Below are 24766 nucleotides of genomic sequence, written 5' to 3' on the forward strand. Positions count from 1 at the left end.
CCTCCTCCTCACGCACTCCCTATCCATGCCACCTCATGTCCCCCACCCGCCCCCCCTATGGCCCCTCATGACCTGATCCCAAGCTACGGCAATTCCATACCTATTTACCCACCATACACCACGGGGCGGGATTTTTACCTCCTCGGGCGGGTGGGCCCAGGACCGGTCGTAAAACTGACCTCCGCCCGCGACCAGGCCCTGACCATGATTTCACGCTGGCCAATTAACAGCCAGCCAGCGTGAAGTGCATGCTGGGAAGCCTCAGCGCTGCCGGGGTGGTGGGGAGAGGATGGTGAACGCGGATATTTGCACATGTGAGCTGGTGCACTCACCGAAATCTCCCTGGAGATTTTTAAAGACATAAATAAAGACTTTAAAAATGTTAAAAACACGTCCTCTCTGTCACATGAGCGGGGACATGTTATAAACAAGATGTCGTCATTTTTATTTTATTTTTCATTCCTGTTGGAAACCTCATCCCGCCCATGGACGAGGTTTCATAAAAAATCCAAAGGCCGCTTGGCCTTTTCACCCGCCGGTCAACCACATGGTTGGACGGGCAGTGAAAAATCAGATTTACTTAATTGATTAAGGGCCTTAATAGGCCTCTTAATTATCGGCAGACACGTTGCCTCCTCTCGTGCGTGCCCGCTGAGCGAAACATCGCGAGAGTGCGCAATGACCTCAGGACTCTCGCCCGATGTCATCGCACATTATTTTTCTCTCGTTCGGGTTGGGCACAGACCCACCCAACGAGAGAAGAATTCGGCTTCATAAAGGAGCAATGAACGCTATAGTGACAGGATGTTTAAAAAAAGCTATTTAGAAAAAAACATTCATTGATGAATTTGCATTTTCTACAAAAAAATTCCATTTTATTATAGCCCAGTAAAAGTGTCAGTCTTCCAGACCCTTTAAATCAATGGGAGTGACCACCGCACAGTCATTGTGAAGACGAAATCCCGCCTTCACATTGAGGATACCCTCCAGCGTGTTGTGTGGCACTACCACCGTGCTAAATGGGATAGATTTCAAACAGACCTAGCAGCTCAAAACTGGATATCCATGAGGCGCTGTGGGTCATCAGCAGCAGCAGAATTGTACTCAAACACAATCTGTAACCCAATGGCCCAGCATATCCCCAACTCTACCATTACCATCAAGCCAGGGGATCAACCTTGGTTCAACGAAGAGTGCAGGAGGGCATGTCAGGAACAGCACCAGGCATACCTAAAAATTAGGTGTCAACCTGGTGAAGTTACATTTCAGGACTACTTGCGTGCCTAACAGCATTAGCAGCAAGTGATAGGCAGAGCTAAGTGATCCCACAACCAACTCATCAGATCTAAGTTCTGTAGTCCTGCCACATCCATTTGTGAATGGTGGTGGACAATTAAATAACTAACTGGAGGAGGAGGCTCCACAAATATCCCCACCCACAATGAAGCAGGAGCCCAGCACATCTGTGCAAAAGTTAAGGCTGAAGTATTTGCTACACTCTTCAGCCATAGGTGCAGAATGGATGCTCCATCTCGGCCTCCTCCTGAGGTCCCCAGCATCACAGATACCAGTCTTTAACCAATTCGATTCACTCCATGTGATATCAAGAAATAGCTGAAGGCAGAGGCTACTGCAAAGGCTATGGGCCCTGACAATATTCCAGCAATAGTACTGAAGACTTGTGCTCCAGAACTTGCCATGCCCCTAGCCAAGCTGTTCCAGTACAGCTACAACACTGGCATCTACCCGGCTATGTGGAAAATTGCCCAGGTATGTCCTGTCCACAAAAAGCAGGACAAATCCAATCCAGCCAATTACCACCCAATAACATTCATCAGCAAAGCGATGGAAGGGGGCATGACACTGACATCAAGCGACACTTACTCAGCAAAAACCTGCTCACTGAAACTCAGTTTGGGTTCTGCCAGGGCCTCTCGACTCCTGACCTCATTATAGCCTTGGTCCAAACATAGACCTCCAGAGGTGAGGTTAGAGTGACTGCCCTTGACATCAAGTGCAGCATTTGACCAAGTGTGGCATCAAGGAGACCCAGCCAAACTGGCAGCATTGGAAATCAGGAGGAAATCTCTCCACTGGTGGAGTCATACGTAGTACAAAGGATGATAGTTGTGGTTGTTGCAGGTCAATCATCTCAGTCGCTGGATATCACTGCAGGAGTTCCTCAGGGTAGCCATATTGATTAAGGATAATATTACAGTTCCAATTAGAAAGGATTAGATGGTTCTAGAACTGAATCTATTTGGTTTGAGTTGAGGAAAGGAGATGGAGTTGTTACCCTAAACAAAAACAAAAATACCTGGAAAAGCTCAGCAGGTCTGACAGCATCTGCGGAGAGGAACACAGTTAACGTTTCGAGTCCGTATGACTCTGGTTCTGGTGAAGAGTCATACTGACTCGAAACGTTAACTGTGTCCCTCTCCACAGATGCTGTCAGACCTGATGAGTTTTTCCAGGTATTTTTGTTTTTGTTTTGGATTTCCAGCATCCGCAGTTTTTTGCTTTTATCTTGGAGTTGTTACCCTGTTGGGAATTCCTTATAGAATTCATTAAGGAGATAGATGAGCAAATTTGTCAGAAAATTTCCAAAGCATGTTAACAAGTGTAAGCAGTAATATTAGGAGACTTTAATTACCCCTAATACAGACTGGGGAAAAACATGGTGTTAAGGGTTAGAAAGGAGAGAAATTTCCAATATGTGCACAGGAGAACTTTCCCAAAAAATACGTCTCCAGTCCAACAGGGAAGAGAGTAATGTTGGATCTGATTGTGAGAAATGAGTAAGGACCGAGTGAAGTGTGTTACAGTAAAAGATCATCTCGCTCAGAGTGACACAACATCATTTGGTTGAAAGTAATTATGGAAGGAGAAGAGAAAATATCAACAGTAAAAATGTTCAACTGGGGAAGAGTTCATTTCAGTGCTTTAAGAAGGATCCACGCACAGGGAAGGCGATTGCAGAGTAAGGCAGTAATGGAGATATGGAGGGCATTCAGCAAAGAGATAGTTCAAATACAAGCTAGGCATGTTACGTTGAAGGGAAAAGATGGCACAACCAAAGCTAGCGCACCCTGGATGACGAAGGAAATGTAAATTAAAATAACACTGAAAAGGTTGGTTTATTTACCAAAGATTCAGTCATCAACTAGGAAGGTTATGGAATGCATGGGAGGGAATTGGAAGTTAATACAGGAGTCAAAGAGAGGTTAGGAAAAAGGATTAGCAGACAACATTAGATTAAACCATAAATCATGACCTCACAGCCTTGCTCGAAAGCAAATTACAAAATCTACCCTGAAGAAGAGTCATACGGACTCGGACTCTGTTTCTCTCTGTTTCTCTCTCCACAGATGCTGCCAGACTTGCTGCCTTTCTCCAGCACTTTCTGTTTTTGTTCTAGATTTCCAGCACCCGCAGTATTTTGCTTTTACAAAACCCTTTGTTGGATTTGTGTAAGAGTAACAATCTGCCTTATGAAATATATGATAGGATTCGTCCCCGTGGCTCACCATGTCTACACACGAATGGGCTGCCTAAAACCCACAAAAGTGCACCCTATTTTATCAGTGACTGGTCTGTGCAGCATGAATTGGCCGAGTGGCTGAATGAATTACTGCAGTCAGTTCTGAGTGGGGTTTCCACATACACGGTGAGGAGCTCCTTCACCTTGGCTAAGTACACGACCTCCATATTGATAGCAATGCCTTGTCCATGTGCTTGTTCGTTATTGCAAGCTTATTTACAAATGTGCCACAGGAGGAAGCCATTGACATTAGTGCCCCTATATCAAGGCAATCTATACACGCCACCTTTTTCTGAATCTGTATTCATTGAACTAATGAACTTGGAAACTCACGCAGTTGAGTTCAGTTTTAATGACACCACATATGCCCAAATAGATGGTGTCGCTACGGGATCGCCCCTGGGCTCAGTGGTCACTACCGTTTTCATCAATTTCCGTGAGAGGCACATTTTTGATGGAATGAGCCCTAATACCCTGCCCTGTGCATATTTCTGATGCGTGGATGATACCCTCAAGATCTTTGAATCTGCAGCGGTGTGTAAGGATTTCCTTACACACCTTAATTCGCTCCATCCCGCACTCAAATTCACTTTTCAAATGGGGCAGTGTAACGAGCTCCCTTTCCTCAACGTGCTAGTTGGGAAATCCACTCACAGTTTCTCCACCTTTCTCCACCACAAGCCTACCTCCAGCAGTCAGTATACACGTCAGGATTTGTATAGTTCCATCCCTGTAAGATTTGCCCTATCAGCAACTTTGTAAATGGAGTCCTAGCCCTTTGTTCATCTTACAAGCTTGACGCAGCGATAGCACGCGTCAAAACTACCCTGAGGGATAATGGCTATCCCAATCAGATCATCCTTCACTGTGCTAAAACTCATTAATGAGCAAAAGGCCACCCTCATTTGGACCTGAAAAGTGCCTGATCTACCTCAGATTACCCTGGAAAGCCAAAATACCTGACCAGAAGATATGGCAAAAGTCTTAAATGAGTACTTTGCATCTTGCCTTAGCAAAGGAAGCAGATGATGTGAAGGTGACACTAAAAGGGGAGAGGGAATGATGGACAGAATATTAATTGCTAGAGAAGATGCACCAAAACAATTGGCAGTATTGAAAGCTGGTAAGTCACCAGAACCAGATGGGATGCAGCGTCGCTAGCTGAAAGAAGCGAAAGTGGAAATAACAGAGGCATTAGTCACAATCTTTGAATCCTCACTGGATTGAAGATTGGTGCTGAAGTCTGGAGGGTTGTTAATGTTATACCGTTATTCAAAAAAGAGCAGAGGGATAAACCAAGAATTTACAGTCCAGTTGGCTGAACATAAATGGTGGGAAAGTTCTTGGAAACCATTACCAGGGATAAAAACTACCTTTCATTTAGAAAGGCATTGGGTTATGGGGAGATGTGTAGTGGTGATGTCACTAAACTATTAATCGAGAGGCCCCCAGGCTAATTCTCTGGGGTCTTGGGTTCAAATCCCACCATAGCAGCTGGTGGGATTTAAATTCAATTAATTTAAAATAATATGGAATTGAAAGCTAGTCTAGGTAATAGTGACCATGACAACTATCATTGATTGTAGTTAAAAACCCATCTGGTTCACTAATGTCCTTTAGGGAAGGAAATCTGCCGTCCTTACCTGGTCTGGTCTACGTGTGACTCCAGACCCACAGCAATGTGGCTGACTCTTAACTGCCCCCTGAAATGGTCTAGTAAGCCACTCACTCAGTTCCAGGGCAATTATGGATGGGCAACAAACGCTGGCCTTGCCAGCGACACCCCACATCCCGTGAAAGAATAAATTTTAAAAAAGATCAAGGAGAGCCAGCAAGAATTTGTTGAAGGCAAATAGTGCCTGGCCAATTTGGTTATATTTTTTGAGGTCTCCTTCTACTATCCTTCTCCATCTATTTCTATGATTCTGAATATCCATTAAAACAGGCCTGACTCACAGTGGAAAGTCAAAATACCCAATCACAAGGGCAATTAGGGATGGGAAATAAGTGCCAGCCTTGCCAGGGATACCCACATCCCATGAACAATTTTTTTAAAAATCTACAGTAAGTTTCGAGGGACTAAAAGGAGGTGAGTTAGCTGATTATCAAAAGCTGAAGATCAACAGATTGTTGGCCAGGAGAAAAATTAAGAACATAGCGTGTGGTACATGCAAAGCACGAAAACCAAGGCATTAAGGCAGAGACGTTCTGATGAAACAGATTTTACTGTGTGATCTTGCTATGCAGAAATTGCTGGCAGACGTACTGATTGTGCTTTGCCTGAGAGTACCCATTGGCTGTCAGCCATTGGCTTTTGATCTGCATTTCTGAAAGAAGTCTATACATAACAAGGAGACCATAAATAATTCAAATGAAGAAATGTCAAGGCTCTGTGCAGGCTTATGTTTCCTATCACAAGGAATGGGAGCTGATCCTTGGGAGCTGATGTGCGCTTGTGTGACATGGTTACTCCCCAAAAAATGTTCAAGCCAATTGAAGCTGTTATCCAGATTAACTTATTAAACCCGTTAACATTATCCTGTCTCTTTATATTAAAAGCTTCAGGTAATAGTAATTGGCTTTCACAACACATCATTAATGATAAACAGTTAATCACATCATCTTGTACTCACACTTATTAGTTAGTGTTTCGGAGGTACCCTCTCCTTATTACATTTTTTCGGAGTTGATATCCGTGGCACTTTGTCACACACAGAATTTATTAAGAACCTTGACTTCACTGAAGTCAAGTCTGACTATAAATTGATTTTTATGCGCAGGCACAGTATTTGTCTGAGAGTAGATACCTCTTGAAAAGAAAAAACACTCCAGTGAATCGGAAAACAGCAAGGAATCTCTTTGGATGTTATTGAAATTTCATGGATAAATGCTGGTGAACAATCATCTTTTATGTCAGGCTCTTGTCTTGAGTTGTAACGTTAAAGCAGTTGCATTGTTCGGAAGGAATATCGAGGGAGCTCCCAATGTGAATTAAAAGGCCTGCAGATGAAAAGCAGCAATGACAGATGCCAGAACAGTCATGCGATGAAAATGCACCACCTTTAACTCCTACCTAAATCATTCCTGCATTACTTCAAAATAAGATGCCCAAACCATCTGATTATTGCTTCGGTTAATGGTGGAAAATTCCAAAGTGTGCTCTCAAATGTGGCAAAGGAAAAGATTTTCAGGGTGATGGGGACAGAAGGCGAGGGAAGGTGACTAACTGGGTAGCTTTCTGAAAGAGCTAACAAAGGCACGATGGGCCAAACGACCTCCTTCTGTGGTGTACGATTCTGTAAATAGGTCTGTCAATGTTAGTGTCATCTCCCCAGTGCACCTGAATCAGTCTTTGACAGTGAGCTATCCATACAGTTCCTCTCGCTACTGAGCAGTCGCACTAAAGATATGAAGCCAGCCAGAGGAAAGCTGCTTTGCAAAGCCCACCTCCATTGTGGTGAGCTCCAACTGAACGTGTCCAGTTTATTTACTAATGTTCCTGCACTGAACATTCTGCTCAGTTTTTGATGGCCGCACACCCACACGGACCTGACAAGTGATAAGCAAGTAGTAAAAAAACCATGCATGCAAATGAGCTCTAGGTTTATGCTATCCATTGTAGTTTTGGGCTTTGATGCAAATTTTTAAAAACCAATGTGGGTGTCAATCAAAATGTGCCTTGTGGAGCAATTTGCAAAAGGCAACCTCATTATACATCTGGTATGGGCAGAACTGTTTGGCTTTTTAGAGAATTGGCCATATTTATAATAGACGTTACATTACAGCTACAGTATAGAAACGTGCATTTATATAGCGCCTCTCAAGGCCTCAGGAAATCCTGAAGTGTTTTATAGACAATGAAGAGATTTATGTAAAGTAGCAAATAGCAAACTCCCACAAACAGCAATTGGTGTTGACTGGATAATTTGTTGTAGATGTTGGTTAAGGAATAAAATATTGGCCAGGACATCAAGGAGAACTCTCCTTTTCTTTGAATAACGGTCACAGCATCTTTTCCAACCACCTGAGAGGGCAGTGGAGGCATCCGCTTAACCTCACATCCAAAGCACAACACTGGTGACACTGCAGCATAAATGTTTCAGCCAGATTTCCAGCAAAACAATGACATTAGAGTGGTACGTCAAGAGATCTCCTATTTTTTTTTAATGTCAATGGGCCTCTGGAGTAGATCACCAGAACCGACAGTGAGGAGGATTTCACTACAGGGCTTCAAAGGAGAGTGTTGAGCTTCAAGAAGTAGACCAAAGTTTTATTTCTCTTTTGTTGCTTTCCCCAGGGGATTGTGAGACTTGGGGAGGTGGAGGGGTTGGTTAATGGTAAGTGTAGGTCAGAGGAGTTACTTAGTCTTATCCTTTTCATCATGCGCCTCGTAGCACCATGAGTTCATTTTACTTGCAGTGAATTCCAAGCATTGTACAATGTTCCTTATAGTTAACATGTATGTTTGCTACATTCACTGGAGCAACATAGACTTTGAGGTGACATGATTGAGATCTTTGAGACAAAGGGGTATCTGGGGTGTCAGCCTTTTTGAACTAGATTGGGAAAGGGGAACTTGGGACCTCAGGCCTACACTGAGAATTTCCTCAGAAATTACTCCATCATTGGAACTTAGTCAAAAGGAAGAAAAAAAGAGAGAGACATACATTTCTATAGCACCTTTCACAACTTTAGGGTATTCCAATGAGCAAGGTACACAGGTGTGAGCTAATGGTTGCACACCTCCTTTGAACGAGTTCTTATGCATTTCATGGACAAGCAATGAGGTTTTATCAACAAATAATAACATTAGATTATCATTAGCTAATGGGAAATCCTTCGTAAACTGCATTGCGTAAAGCAACAGCACAGAGTTCGCAAATCGTAGGTTAACTTGTAGGCCAGCTGTGACTCAGGAGGTCGCACCCCTGTGTGTGAGTCAGAGGGGTGTGGATTCCAGTCCCCTCCGAGGCCTAAGCACACGACTCAGGCTAGTATTCTCAGTGCCATACTGAGGGAGTGCTGTGCTGTTGGAAGTGTTGCCTTTCAATGAGACCTTAAAGCAAAGCTCCATTTCCCTCTCAGGTGGATATAAAAGCCCCCATGGAGAACAGCAGAAATCTGCTGCCCTGGTAGAAACTTACCCCTTTAACCAACATCACAAAATCAGATTCTCCAAATCAGATCATACTGCACACTTCCTATATTACAACAATGAATAGACTTCGAAAAGTACTTCATTGGCTGTAAAGCAATTTGGAACACCCTAAGGTCATGAAAGACGCATTAAAAATGAAAGTCTTACTTTGATTCATTTGAATGGGAGAAGATTGGAACATGGGAACAGGAGTAGATCATTCATCCCCACCAGCCAATGAGATCAGGGCTGATCTCTATTTTAATTCTGTCCACTTGCCTTGGCCTCAACCCCTTATTAATTGAGCTAGAAGGTGCCTTTTGTAATTGGAGAAACATGAACAGACCACAATCTGTTAAGAGAACTCTTCCCGCCCTCCCCTCCTATACAGTAGTCCAATGAATAGTGGAGTACAGTTTGTTCGTACATAAAGCTCTCGAATCATGAATGCCATTTCTCAGAATCATAATTTTTCTGCATCTTCTTTCTTGCCCATTCTCATGTCGTTCCCAAATCTCTGGGCATCAGAATTAATTCCGCCCTTATTGATTTCAGCAAATGGAGCGTTTCCTGCCTCGTGGTTTTGTCAACTTTATATTTAGGGAATATATCATTTGATTTGAAATCACCAAACAGTCAAATTATCTGACACTCGATTCCTCCAAATAAAACTCCACCTCGGTTTCTGCCTGCCGACAGAAAGGAACAAAAGCTGCAACATTCCCACAACCGGAAACAATAAAGCGAGATAAAATAACTTATAACTGTTACTTAAACTAATCTGCTCTGAAAGAAACGTGAGGCCATAAGATTTGCAAATCAAAGCACAGATGTTACATGGGTGTCCGGATTTAGCAAAAAGTACATTTAAGTCAAGGCTGCAGAAAGCCGATAAGAGCCACACTGATGTATTCCAGAGTGTAAATCTCTGTCTACAAAGCAAGTCAGGAGTTAGAGCAGATGGCAGCCAATGCTGTTAAGCCCAGCTTCATCTCATATATGAAGTCTTAAGTATAGTCTTTCTCTTTTCCAATTCCAAATTTAGACCAGAATATCACAACTAATACAAAGCAGGTTTGAATCCCAAGACCAGGTACTTTATGATATTGAAGCATTTCATGTACCTTGTGCATAATAAGAAAGAAAGAACTTGCATTTGTATAGCACCTTTTGTGAGCTCAAGACACCCAAATCAAGTCCCATGAACAGCAATATGATAATGGCCAAATAACCTCTTTTTAATGATATTGATTGAAGGATGATTATTGGACCCAGGGCACCAGGGAGGTCTCCTCTGCTCTTCTTCAAACAGCGCACGCAGGATTTTTTAGATCCCGCCGAGAGGGCAGAGGGGCCTCAGTTTAAGTTCTCATCCAAAAGACAGCATCTCTGATAGTGCAGCACTCCCTCAGAACCAGCAGAAGACTACTCTGGTCCTCTAAATTCAATGGTAGAGTTGTGCATGCAGTGGGTATAATGCATAAATCAAGAGTTGAAGTGGTTTGTGTGGTCTTTGTCTTAAGGCTCAGTTGGGTTGATGAGGGAGGGTGTGTCATGGCTACAATCTGACTATTGGTTTTATGTGTTGAGGTTAAGCTCTTTCCTTGGCTTAGGGGAGTCAATAGGATTCGCTGAGGTTAGTTCCCTCATTGGCCCATTATCTGTTCTGGGTTGGGAGGTGACTTTCATGTTCAATGAACCTCTAAAGGCCCAGCAGAGAAGGTCGATATTGCCACAGTTCCCTTGTCCTAAATAAGAGACATATTTTGGTTATTAAACCAAGATGAACAATGAAGTCTTCTCATCACATCAGCTGTGGCTTAGTTAATATCACTCTAGCCCATGAGTCACTACACAGGTTTGAGCACAAAACCTAGCTGACCCTCCAGTGTGTACTGGGGGATTGCCGCATTGTCAAACCTATTGTTTTTCAGATAAGATGTTGAACCAAGGTCCCATCTACCCTCTCGGGTGAATGTAAAAGATCTCATGGCCACTATTTTGAAAAAGAGCTGGGGAGTTCTCCCCGGTGTCCTGACCAATATTAATCCCTCAACCAACATCAGCAAAAACACAGATCATTCGGTGTTGATCAATTTGCTGTTTGTGGGAGTTGATGTGCACAAGTTGACGGCCGTGTTTCTTACATTACAACAATGACTACACTTCAAAAGTATTTCATTGGCTATGAAGCACTTTTGGGATGTCCTAGGTCCATGAAAGGCTCCTCAAGGTTTTTGGTGATAATTGCAATGAGTTCATTGCCTGAAAAGTCTTGCGTAGCCAAAGAGGAATTGTTAATGTAATCTGGATAGTGCGATTGTGAATCTATAATCTGCTTATGTGTGATCCACTCCACTTTTCTTATGTCTTGATTCGTTCATTATCCGATAGACTTTGGTGTTGTAGCAACGGTCAAACACATTTCAGTCTTGAGGGCATAGGCCAACTGTTACTGACATAAATTACATCGATTGGGATATATCTTTTGCATTCTTTGTGAAAGTATTGTAACCGAGTGTCTGCAGGTATCTGCCACCAGGAGACTGCCCTTCACAAGGAGGAGGCACTGTTAGATGAATTTGATGGATATTGGAGATGGCAGTTAATTTGCAAAGGATTTATTGCTTTTTGAGTGATAAGTAAACTTTGTAATTCTAAATCACAGAAATCATAAAGCTTATTTGTAAGTTATTAAAGATTTTACATCTATGTATAACTTTTTCCATTCAAAGCCCCGGAATACACCAGGATTATGCACAATGGTGTCCTCAGGGAACACTGGGACATTGTTGAAATTTGTAGGGTCAAAATGCCACAAACTCCACTCCCTCGCTACTGCCACCATCCCTCTTCCTGACAACTCCCTGAGGCTGAAGCAGACCATTCACAATCTTGGTGTTATGTTTAACACTTGTATACACTTAACCTTAATTTTTACAATGAACATATCGGGGTGGAGGGGCCACTCATTGGATAATTACTTGAGTACATATAAAGAGGCACTTAGAAACACTGGTGGGGGTGGTGTTGTAGAGTTAGGAACTGTACATTTGTAATGACTCACTTTGTGAATAAATCTAAAACTGAGTATAGATTGACTTGTGGTCTCCTCCTTCACCAACTGGCTGTCAGAACCTGAGTTGATCACATTTGCTCCATCATTAAGAATGTCTATTTCTATCTCCATAACATTGTCCGACTCTTACCCTGTCTCAGCTCATATGCTGCCAAAAACCTCATCCATACCTTTCTTACTTCCATGATCTTAATTTCACACGAACCTCTGCTGCCTGTGTCCTTACTTGCACCAAGCCTAGTTCACCTATCACCCGTGTGCTCACTGACCTATATTGGCTCATGGTCTGGCAACATCTCAGTTTTTAGAACCTCATCTTTATTTTCAAATCCTTCCATGGCCTCTTCCCTCCCTACCTCTGCAATCTCCTCCAACACTATTGCGCTCCCTTAAGTCTGGCCTCTTTAGTCCAAAATTGGGATTTGTGCTGACAGTGATCTGGGCCCTAAGCTCTGAATTCTGTCCTTAAACATCTCTCCATCTCCACACCTCTCACCTCCAATAAAATGCTCCTTAAAACCTAACTCTTTGACCAAGCTTTTGGTCACCTACCCTAATATCTCCTTATGTGGCTCAGTTTCACATTTTGTTTGATAATTGCTGCTGGGAAACACCTTGGTACACTATGCCAAAGGCACAATATAAATGAAAGTTGTTGCTGCATTCGGAGATCACCCCTCATGTGCATGGGGTAGGGAGGTGCAAGGCACGTCATTGACACCTGCCCAATTGATGTGCCCTAAATTCAAAGACATGCCCGTTTACGGGGGTGGAGAAGATAGGTTACCCAGAGCTCCCCCTCCCCCACTTCCTCGACTTAACCCTGGTGCAGTTACAACTGAGCCCAAGTAAGAAGACCATTCAAGGCATCGTAAACCTGCTCCACCAGGGCCCATATAGCTGCAAGAGTTTGGCCTAACTTGTCTCTTTAGTTGTCACCATGATACCAGGACTAGGACATTCCCACCTGAGGAAATCCTAGACACTAAACCAAGGTCCTGTATTTCCCCCTCAGGTGAAGGTAAAACATCTCAAAGCCACTATTTCAAAGAAGAGCAAGTCTGTTTCCCCCAATGTCCTGGCTGATATTGATCCCCCAACCAGTCACTAAAACAGATTATCTAATCATGGTCACACTGTTGTTTGTGGGATCTTGCTGTGCACAAATTGGCTGCCGTGTTTCCTACACTACAGCAGGGACTACACTTCAAAAATGTTTAATTGTCTGTAAAGTGTTTCCACTGTGTGGAGGTCGTGAAAGGTGGGATAGAAATGTATGTCCTGTCATATTAGTTTTGGTCACTGAAGCACAAGAGGAACATCGAGGCTATTGGAAGCTGGGTTGTGGAGAGAAGGTTAGAATCATAGGCCTGGAATTTTACTTACCTGCTGCCCCAGGAGTAACTGATGGTTCCTGATTGGTTGCCGGTCAGACAGGGTCGCGTTCTGTAGAGGCTGCTGGACAAGGTAGGTCATTGCTTTGGGTGGAAGGGGGACAAATTCAGAGCGGGAGGCAATCGGTGAAGGGGGGAATGAGTTGGAGAGTAGTCAATCTCAGGGGGCAGGGGTGGGGTTGATCTTGAGGGAGATAAAGTGGGGTTGTTCCAGGCTGAGGGTGGTGTGGGTGGAGGAGGGGTCAATTCCAAGGGGGAGGCTGTCAATCCCTGGGTGGGAGGGGGTGGAGGAGTTGATCCTGAATGGGGAGGTTGGGGGGGGGTGGGGGGTGGAGTTCAATCCAGGGTGGGAGGGGATTGATCCCTGGGTGGTGGTCAGTCAGGTGGGGGTCTACTAGTGAACTGAGATCTCATAATAATTGCAACACCTTCTATATCTAACTGCATCCACGAAACCAGCTAATCCAAATAGGCTGCAATGTTTAAAAATCTAAAAATGCCTCAAGGACAATCAAAGGACACTTAAGCGTATATTCTTTTACCTTTTTTTATTGCACTCTAACTTCTCATATCTCTGATAACTCTGTGTGCGTGTTTGTGTGCACGTGTGCATGTGCGTGTGTGCATGTGTGTGCGTGTGTGAACATGTGCATGTGTGCGCGTGTGTGGGTGTGTGCATGTGTGAACATGTGCATGTGTGCGCGTGTGTGGGTGTGTGCGTGTGGGCCTGAATGACTGCATGAGGACTGAATGTTTGACGTTGCTTTTCGTGGTTAATAAATTTGATCTTTCTTTGGCTCAAGAAAACCTTGTTTGATTGGCTCCTTATTGCTCACAGCTTAAATGTTTAAATACATTTTGATTCGATAAACCCTTATCCTCATGAAAAAGAAACTTAAACCTTTGTTGTGACCAGCCGAGGAGGCTGAATTGAGGAGAGTCAGTTCACTCCTTCCCACCTGATCATAACAGAAGAATGAGAGGTGAGTTTATTGAAATGTCCAAGATTATGAAGGGGTTTGACAGGGTAGATGCTGACAGGCTGCTCCCCCTGGTGAGAGAGCCTAGAAGTGCAGGCATACGGACTCGAAACGTTAACTCTGTTTCTCTCTCCACAGATGCTGTCAGACCTGCTGAGTTTTCCCAGCATTTTCTGTTTCTATTTTGTCTCAGAATAAGGGGTCGGCCACTTAAGACTCAGATGAGGAGAAATCTATTAACTCAGAAGGTTTTGAATCTTTGGAATTCTCTACCCCAGTTTTTTGAGTGTGTTCAAGGCTGGGAATCAATGGATATTTGGAATTGAAGGCATCAAGGGATATGGGCGTATGGCAGAAAAGTGGAGTTGATATAGAAATTCAGCCATAGTCTTGTTGAATGACGGAGCAGGTTTAAGGGGCTGAATGGCCTCCTCCAGTTCGAACTCCCCCCTGATGAACCCCAGAGTCAGAGGTTCCGATTTATGAGGAATGATTAGAATGATTGGGATTTTTTAGCTTTGAAAAGACAAGAATGAGCTGAGAGTTAACAGTAGAGCCATGAAATGAAATGAAATAAGGTTAATCCTGAACTCAGTTGTACTTATCTTTATGATCTGCATCTGCTATGGAGCACAACAGCAAGCCATCTACAGTGTCCACACTGTAGGTAGATTAAACATTTTGCAGGGGCAATGTTGAACTAGCGACTGTCCAAGGCATCTAATCATTCGCACTTGATGATTTGTCTTTTTGAGGATACTCCTGAAAGGGCTGCAGGCCTGAGTTCATTAGCATTAGGTATTAGGTGGCATCTGTATAAACATTATAACTGTTTTCGCACAACCTAAATGTTATTGCAGCAATGAAAAGGAGGAATGGGATCATTTTTAAGTGTCATCCTGAGTCTGATTTTTATTGGTCTCCTCACTGCCTATAGACCAGAATTAGAATGAATGTTCTTGCACTTTGACAGCACTATTCCTAACCTCAGGACATCCCCAAGTGTTTTACAGCCAATAAAGTGTTTTTTTAAAGCATAGTCACTGGTGTAATATAGGAAACTTGGCAACAAATTTTCACACAGAAAGCTCAGGCAGACAGCAAATGATATAATGACCTGATAATCCAGTATAATGCACACAGCACTGGGTGCTTTCATTTAGTGGCATTACTTTGGCCTTCCATCAATTCCATCCATGTTCTCGATGTGAGTTCTCAGTTTTTAATACTTTTGATCCTCCCCTCAAACTATGGGATTTATAAATGGTGTCATATTTTTCAACAAAAAAATAAGGTTTAGCAAAAGGCTTCAAACTGCCTGAGGCAGAGCTTGGTATTGTAGTACTTCCAATAAAATCTGTTTCATTCTAAACCTTTATTGTGAAGTAATGAGGATGCAAAAATTAAGTATAATAAGGTGTGCAACAAAGTCAAGACAACCCACCCCTCCATCTGCCCAAACACCCATCCAACCAACTATCTCCCCCCAACCCACTGACGCACAGTAGCAGCAGTGTGTACCATCTACAAGGTGCACTGCAGGAATTCACCAAGGCTCCTTAGACAGCACCTTCCAAACCCACGACCATGACCATCTAGAAGGACAAGGGCAGCAAATACATGGGAACACCATTGCCTGCAAGTTCCCCTCCAAGCCACTCACCATCCTGACTTGGAAATATGTCGCCGTTCCTTCACTGTCGCTGGGTCAAAATCCTGGAACTCCCTTCCTAACAGCACTGTGGGTGTACCTACACCACATGGACTGCAGCGGTTCAAGAAGGCAGCTCAGCACCTCCTTCTTGACAACAATTGGGGATGGGCAACAAGTGCTGGCCCAGCCAGTGACTCATATCTTGTGAAAGAATAAAATGTTTCCACCCATTCATCCACCCAACTCTCATTCACCTCCCCATCCACCTACCAACACACACACCCACTAGGTTCTGCACCCACTATGGCTGACACCGTTTGATTTTGAGTGTTCCTTGCAGGTTGTAAACCAGTCACCCAAGTTTACTCAGTCACAGCAGGTGCACTATAGCTTAAAGATTTAAATGGATGTATTAATTTGACCAATTAATTTAAGAACAGTGTTTCCCTTGAAACTAAATGGTGGATTGAAAAATGATTTCAGTTTTGGTGGGACTCTACAGAGCTCCAGTTCTTTTCCCGTATGAATCATATTTCAGGAAAAGGCCTGAGCAGAGGCAGTCGTGTAGTTTAATATTGTGAACTATGGCTCAGTGAACAGCTTTCTCAACTCCATATCAGCAGATTGTGGGTTTTAGCCCCACTCAAGAAGCTTCCCAGAAGGAAAAAACAGTAAAAACTGGGAAATAAGAATACTGGTCCGAACTGTTTTTTCCTTCTGGGAATTGAGCATTATATCTAGGCTGACAATCTCAGGGCATCACTATTTGAGTGCAGCTCAAACCCAAGAATGGTACAACACAGAAGAAGGACATTTGGCCCATTGTGTCTGTACTTGGCCCTTGGTAAAGTTAGCAATGAACCCACTGCTCTTCCTCCATATCCCTATAAGCTTTTTCCCTTCAAGTTTTTATTCAATTCTACTTTGACTGTGACCATTGAATCTGCTCTGACCACCCTCTCAGGCAGCGCATTCCAGATCACAATAACTCACTGTCCAAAAAAAATCATGTTGCTCCTGGTTCTTTAGTTAACCACATTAAACCTATGTCCTTTTGGAAGTGTCTTCTTTTGGATGAAACATTAAGTTAAGGCCCCAAGTACCTTCTCAGGTGGAAGTAAAAATCCCATGGCACTATTTTGAAGAAAATCAGAGGAGTTCTCCTTGGTGTCTTGGCCAATGTTTATTACGCAGCCAGCCGACTACACTTCTAAAGTGCTTCATTGGCTGTAAAGTGCTTTGGGACATCCTGAGGTCATGAAGTGTAAGAAATGAAGGTTCCAGCTTCGTTCTTACAATGGATTTTCCAACCTCTGGGAAGTTGATGATGTAGCTTGTATTATGCTCACCCCTCCACTGATGAAGATAGCTGTTGGCATTTTGCCTTATTGTTGGCATTCACAATGCTGGACAGAGGCAGACTGAATACAAGAATGTCAATGTTTTTCCTTTTGTGTTGTGTCTCTCCTGGTTTTTCACAGTTTGGTGTTGAGCTCCGGGTCTCAATACACTTTGCATTTCCCAAAGTTGGGTTTTCCGTGGCTGATTTTCTTTTTGTGTGATTTAAGTTTTGTTAGTTTTCTAGTAGCACAGAAATCACTTTAAACCCAGATAGTCAGCTATTTATTGCATTGAGTCCCTGGTGTAAGTTACATCTACTGGGACTATGGGTAACTCGCAGGAATGAAAAGAGATTGTTTGATAAAATGATGAATCGCGGTCATGGTCAAAATTTTCAGAATCTTTGCACTTTGCCTTCAGCGTTGCCTTTAACATCCTAAGGCATTTAGTCAGATGATATTTGACACTGTGGCCAGAGAGAGAGCTTTTAAAGGAGCATCTTCATCGAGGAAAGTGAGGTAAAGAAGTGGAGAGGTTTAGAGAGGGGATTCTAAAGCTTAGGGCTGAGACCACCAATGGTGGACCGAAGAAAGTGAGGGATGCAAAAGAAGATTGGAGGAATGCAGAGATCTTGGGGGATTGTAGGGCTGGAGGAGATTACAGAGATAGAGAAGGGTCGTGGAGGGATTTGAAAACAAGGATGAGAATTTTAAAATTCAGATGCTGATTAACTGGGAGCCAATGAGCGCAGGGACGATGGCTGAACAGAATTTGGTCCAAGTTAGGATTCAGGCAGTAGTGTTTTGGATGAGCTCAAGTATACAGAGGGAGAAGAATAGTGAATTTATAACTTGTGTTGAAGTGTCGGAGTCCAACCGAGAGACTACACACAAGGAGATATGAGGGAATGGCTCTTGTGAACATGTGGGCACAGAGCTCATGGTTTCCTGACCAAGCCTTTTAATGGAAAAAGAAAGACTTGCATTTATATAGCACCTTTCACAATCTCAGGATGTTCCATAGCATTCCACAGCCAATGAAGTATTTTTGAAGTGCAGTCACTGTTGTGATGTAGAAACCACAGCAGCCAATTTATGATCAGCAAGCTCCCACAAATAGAAGTGTGATAATGAGCAGATAATTGTTTTGCTGTCACGTTGACTGAAGGATAAATATTAGCCCTATGCACCAGGGACACCTCGTCTGTCCTTTCAGTAGTATAATCAGATCATTTAATCCACCGGATGGGGAAATCTGGGCCATGATCCGAAACACTGCACCTACAACAGTGCAGCACTCCCTCAGTATTCCCTGGAGTATCAGCTTGGGATTTGCACTCAAATCTCTGGAATGGGATTTGAATCCACAAATTTCTGACACCGAGGATATATTTCCAAGTCAGGATAGTGTGTGACTTGGAGGGGAACTTGCAGGTAATGGTGTTCCCGTGTGTCTATTGCCCTTGATTTTTATTGGCTGCACAGGTCGTGGTTTTGAGAGGTGCTGTTCAAGAAACTGCAGCGAGTAGTTCCCATGTTCCACCTCCCTTTCAGTCAGCGCGTTCCCGATCACAACTCATTGTCTACGGAAATCGGGCAACTTCCAAGTTTTATTTCTCACAGGAATGTCTGCTTCCCCGCTGGCTAATTACACACCTGAAAGAGTTCGATGGCCCCTCTAATAGTTCAGCTGGAGCTAGCAGGGGATACTCGGGAACCAGATTCGGGCATTTTATGGTCCATCGGAGCTGCTAATAACTGTTTAGTTCTGGAGCTTAGCCTGGTGAAGCTGCTGAAGACATGATCTGAAAGTGATAATTTTCTGCCTGAAGGACTAAGTGATAAAAATTAGGTAGAAAGCCACCGTCTTATGCTTGGGTTTTGACTTGGTTGATTTCAGCTTTCCTACTTTCCTATGATGAGATGTTTTTTTTCTGTTGAAAGGCTGCACTTGAAAGTCAGCACAATAATTCAGCACGATAATTTCTTTCAGGGGGTGTGGGCACCACTGGCAGGGTCAGCATTTGTTGCCCATCCCTAATTTCCTTTGAACTGAGTGGCTTGCTAGGCCACTCCAGAGGCAGCTAAGGATCAACCACGTTGCTGTGGGTCTGGAGTCACACGTAGGCACAGTCCAGGTAAGGACGGCAGATTTCCTTCCCTAAAAAGGCAAAAGTGAACCAGATGGGTTTTTTCCAACAATCAATGATAGTTGTCATGGTCACCATTACTGAGACTAACTTTACATTCCAGATTTATTAATTGAAATTAAATTCCACCACCTGTCAGTTTTGTTTTAGTTTTTCATGGATGTGGGCATCGCTGGCTGGGCCAGCATTTATTGCCCATCCCTAATTGCCCTTGAGAAGGTGGCGGTGAGCTGCCTTTTTGAACCGCTGCAGTCCATGTGGTGTAGGTACACCCACAGTGCTGTTAGGGAGGGAATTCCAGGATTTTGACCCAGTGACAGTGAAGGAACGGTGATATATTTCCAAGTCAGGCTGGTGAGTGACTTGGAGGGGAACTTCCAGGTGGTGATGTTCCCATCTATCTGCTGCCCTTGTCCTTCAAGATGGTAGTGGTCGTGGATTTGGAAGGTGCTGTCTAAGGAGCCTTAGTGAGTTCCTGCAGTGCATCTTACAGACGGTACACACTGCTGCTACTATGCATTGGTGGAGGGAGTGAATGTTTATGGATGTTGTGCCAATCAAGCGGGCTGCTTTGTCTTGGATGGTGTCGAGCTTCTTGAGTGTTGTTGGAGCTGCACTCATCCAGGCAAGTGCAGAGTATTCCATCACACTCTTGATTTGTGCCTTGTAGATGGTGGACAGGCTTTGGGGAGTCAGGAGGTGAGTTCCACAGAATTCCCAGCCTCTGACCTGCTCTTGTAGCCACAGTGTTTATATGGCTAGTCCAGTTCAGTTTCTGGTCAATGGTAACCCCTAGGATTACCATTCCCTGGGTTGATAGAGGGGGATTCAGTGATGGTAATGCCATTGAATGTCAAGGGGAGATGGTTGGATTCTCTCTTGTTGGAGATGACCATTGGCTGGCATTTGTGCAACGTGAACGTTACTTGCCACTTGTCAGTCTATGTCTGGATATTGTCCAGGTCTTGCTGCATCTGGACATGAACAGCTTCAGTATCTGAGGAGTCGCGAATGGTGCTGAACATTGTGCAATCATCAGCGAACATCCCCACTTCTGACCTTATGATGGAAGGAAGGTCATTGATGAAGCAGCTGAAGATGATTGGACCAAGGACACTACCCTGAGGAACTCCTGCAGCGATGCCCTGGAGCTGAGATGACTGACTTACAACAACCACAACCATCTTCCTTTGTCCTAGGTATGACTCCAACCAGCGGAGAGTTTTCCCCCTGATTCTCATTGACTCCAGTTTTGCTAGGGCTTCTTTATGCCACACTTGGTCAAATGCTGCCTTGATGTCAAGAGTAGTCACTCTCACCTCACCTTGGGAGTTCAGCTCTTTTGTCCATGTTTGTGGAAACCATATTGTGAGCAGTGAATGCAGTAGACTAAGTTGAAGAAGTACAAGTAAATTGCTAAAAGGATTTGAGAGGCTAGATGTAGAAAAGATGTATCCACTTGGGGCAAGACCGAAACATAGGGTTATAAGTATTAGGCAGTCACTAGTAAATTCAATCGGGAATTCAGGAGAAACTTCTTTGCCCAGAGAGTGGTGAGAATGTGGAACTCACTATCACGGGGAGTGGTTGAGGTGAATAGTACAGATGCATTTAAGGGGAAGTTAGATAAGCACATGGGGGAGAAAGGAGTAGAATGATATGCTGATTGGTTTAGATGGAGTAAGGTGGAATGAGGATGGTGAGGAGCATAAACCCTGGCAGGACCTGATGGGCTGAATGGTCTGTTTCTGTGCTGTAAATTCTGCGTAATTATGTTTGTGAATCGTCAGATTGAGAAAGAGAGAACAAATGGTTTGAAATTTCAGGATATATTCAGCCGACCTCCTGTCAACAGTGATTGGAGACACGTTCAGTATGTTATTTAATTTAATGACATCTCCAAATTCCTCACTAATGAAACAGACAACCTGTGCAGGGAAAACCATTGAAATGCCAAGTTATTTTTTTCCATCCAACAGCACTAGAAGCTAATCAAGCTACTGTATCAATCAAACTCTCTTAAATATTTAAAAATTCTCCTTTCAGGGAAACGCCTGCCATTGTGATTTGATCTGTTGCTTTCAAACCTGAAATAATGCTCCCTGAGATGGACTTAAAGACAACAGATGTGTTTTACAGACGGATAATTAAAACAGGAGGATGAAACCATCCATCCTCCAAAATGATTGGGAAATAATCCTCACTGCCTTAGAAAGGGCCATTCACCAGCTCCTTCCGTAACGTGCTCAGAATTATTCTGTACAAAGGAAAAATGGGAAGGGAGGATCAGGACTGAGAGGGATGATTGGGGGAGGGTGAGGAGTGAGGAGAGCGATAGGGGGTGAGGTGAGGGATTGGGAGTGGAGGCAGTGACCGAGAAAGGAGGGGGAATGATTGGGAATAGGGAGAGTGATCGGGAGTGGAGGGGGAGTGATTGGGAGTGGAGGGAGAATGATTGGGAGCAGGGGGAGTGATTAGGAGTGGGTCGAGTGAACAGGAGTGGGAAGAGTGATTAGGGGTGAAGAGAGTGATCGGAATTGGAAGGAGTGAGTGGAGAGAGGCATGTGATCAGGAGTGCAGAGGGAATGATCGGGAGTGAGGGAGAGTGATCGGGAGTGGGGGGAGTGATCGGGAATGGGAGGGGAGTGATCGGGAATGGGAGGGGAGTGATCGGGAATGGGAGGGGAGTGATCGGGAATGGGAGGGGAGTGATCGGGAATGGGAGGGGAGTGATCGGGAATGGGAGGGGAGTGATCGGGAATGGGAGGGGAGTGATCGGGAATGGGAGGGGAGTGATCGGGAGTGGGAGGGGAGTGATCGGGAGTGGGAGGGGAGTGATCGGGAGTGGGGGGGGAGTGATCGGGAGTGGGGGGGGAGTGATCGGGAGTGGGGGGGGAGTGATCGGGAGTGGGGGGGGAGTGATCGGGAGTGGGGGGGGAGTGATCGGGAGTGGGGGGGGGAGTGATCGGGAGTGGGGGGGGGAGTGATCGGGAGTGGGGGGGGGGAGTGATCGGGAGTGGGGGGGGGAGTGATCGGGAGTGGGGGGGGGAGTGATCGGGAGTGGGAGGGGAGTGATCGGGAGTGGGGGGTGGGGGGGGAGTGATCGGGAGTGGGGGGAGTGATCGGGAGTGAAGTTGGGATTAGAAGTTAGGGTGTGAACAAGTGTAGACAACAAGTCTCAACACTGCAGTGAACTGGAGAGGACCCCTCCTGCTCCTCCCAGCTTCACATTTAGGTAAGTACTCTTTAGAAAACTTACCTTTTTTTGTGTTGGCCTGCACTGAATCACTTAGGCAACAGGTAAACCTGGTTTTCCAGAAAGCAGCCAGCTTGACCAGGGAGTGACTCATCCAATGCTTGGTTCTTCACCTTCATAAGGAGAGGAGCTAATGCCTGTTTCAGATGTGAGGAACCAGGTGTCTATATTAGATCAGGAATTTCCTGTGTGTGGGTAACTGATTACCTGACCCAGAGTATATATAGGACAAGTAATGCATTGAGCCAATCATACCCAACAATTAGATTGTTGTAATAAAGTACATGCCATTTGCAGCAATGGGCATAGTCAATTGCATTTCCCTGAGGGTAAACATCTATTAACCTCATAGACATCTTCACTTGCTCACTGGGGTTGGCTGAATTCAACTCAAGACATTCTGATTCCACTGTTAGTCATTCTGGAATCAATCCCAGTTAATGCACTGAAGGCAGAAAAGTGTTTTGGACTCAAATGAAAATTGACAGAAGAAGGTAAACAAAAAAGCTATTGAAAGAAAATGGGCAAAGTTACTTAACTCTCTTAATCCAGAGATCCAGGCCAGTAATCCAGAGAGCATGTTTTCAAATCCCACCACAGCAGTTTGAGAAGTTGAATTCAGTTTAACAGTATAAACGTGGAAATAAAGTGCTGGTGCCAGGAGAAGTGACCGTGAATCTTTCCAATTGTCATAAAAACTCCGTCTGGTTCATGAATGTTCTTTAAGGAAAGAGGTCTGATATCTTACCCTATATAGGCCGATATGTGGCTCCAGTTCCACACCAACTTGGCTGACTGTTAATTTCCTTCCGTTACCCAGCAAATAACTCAACTGTGCCAAACTGCTGTTGACGGAAAAGAGGGGATTGGCAGTAAATACCAGGGTGGAGGGAGAGGGTGGTGTTGGGGGGAGGTTGTGTGGCTGGTGAGTCCTTGAGAGCAGGAGAGGGCAGGGGTGGGGGTGGTGGTTGCTGGTGAGACCTTGAAGCGTTGGGGGTGGGGTTCCGGTGCTATCTTAGAGGGCAGGGGTGGGGGTGGTGGTTGCTGGTGAGACCTTGAAGCGTTGGGGGTGGGGTTCCGGTGCTATCTTAAAGGGAGTGCTCCCCATCCAGCAATACCTCAATTTTATAATCATTATCCTTGTTTTCAAATCCTTCCATTGCCTTGTCCCTCCTGTAATGTTCTCCAGCCCTACAAGTTCTCTGCACTCCTTCAATTATGACCTTTTGTTCATCCCCATTTTTCATCCCTCCATCATTAGTGGCTTTGGGCAGAACTTTGCCCTCAGACAGCGGGCAGACAGCCAACCCCTGCCACCGAAACGGGGCCCGCCGCCATTTTGAGTGGGCGGGCCAATTAAGGCCCCGCCCAGCGGCCTGCCCGACGGGAAGCGCTATGGCGCTGTGCACTTCCTGTGCGGGGAGGGAGGGGGGAGGGATTCCCCATCTGTCAGAGAGCTCACTGCTCCCTGAGGCAAAGTCTTGTCTCAGGGAGATTCGTGACAGGTAAGTAAAGTGTAAAAATAGATAAATATTGAAATTATTAACATGTCCCCCTCATGTGACAATGTCACACGAGATGGGACATGTTAATAATAAACACATAAAATTTATTAAATATTTAATAAATGGACATGAAACCTCATCCCGCCAGTGGATGAACAATCTGGAGCCCGCTGGGGCTCCTGACCTGCCCACCAGCCTTAAGCTTGGCCGGGCAGGTCTTTAACTATCTTAATTATCCTGTCAATGGCCTCAATTGGCCATTAACTGGTCGGTGGGTGAACAGCTGATTTCACTGTCTGCTCACCTTCCTAAAAATTTAAAGGGACCGGGATGACGTCAGGGGTTCCTCCCGACATCATCCTGCGTCATTTTTCTTGTCGGCAAGCGGGCCCCGCCCCCAAATCGCCGAGGGGAAAATCCTGGCCTTTGTCTTTAGCTGCCTTGATCCTAAGCTCTGGAATCCCCTCCCGTAACCTCTCCATCTCTCTAGAACCTACCTCTATGACCAAGCTTTTTGTCACCTGTCCTAAAATTCAGTATCAAATTTTGTTGGCTATCACTCCTGTGAAGCACTTTAGGATGTTTTGGCTACTTTATAGGAGCGATATAAATGTGTGTTGGTGTTATCATAGAGGAATGAGTTGTACTAACAGAATGACAAAAAAACCCAAAGGTTTCGGGTTAACAGTGACAGACAAGCCTCACAGAAAAGACAATGTATGAGTGAACT

The 24766-nt window shown here is 44.5% G+C and overlaps 1 protein-coding gene across 4 annotated transcripts in view; it reads left to right on the top strand.

The window, feature by feature from the left end:
• The window catches only part of LOC144696397 (synaptotagmin-A), a 518026-nt gene that overhangs the window by 408835 nt on the left and 84425 nt on the right, over positions 1-24766 (top strand). The gene's annotated exons all lie outside the window — the stretch shown is intronic.

The sequence above is a fragment of the Cetorhinus maximus genome, chromosome 22, assembly GCF_964194155.1.
Source record: "Cetorhinus maximus chromosome 22, sCetMax3.hap1.1, whole genome shotgun sequence".
NCBI classification, from domain to species: domain Eukaryota; kingdom Metazoa; phylum Chordata; class Chondrichthyes; order Lamniformes; family Cetorhinidae; genus Cetorhinus; species Cetorhinus maximus.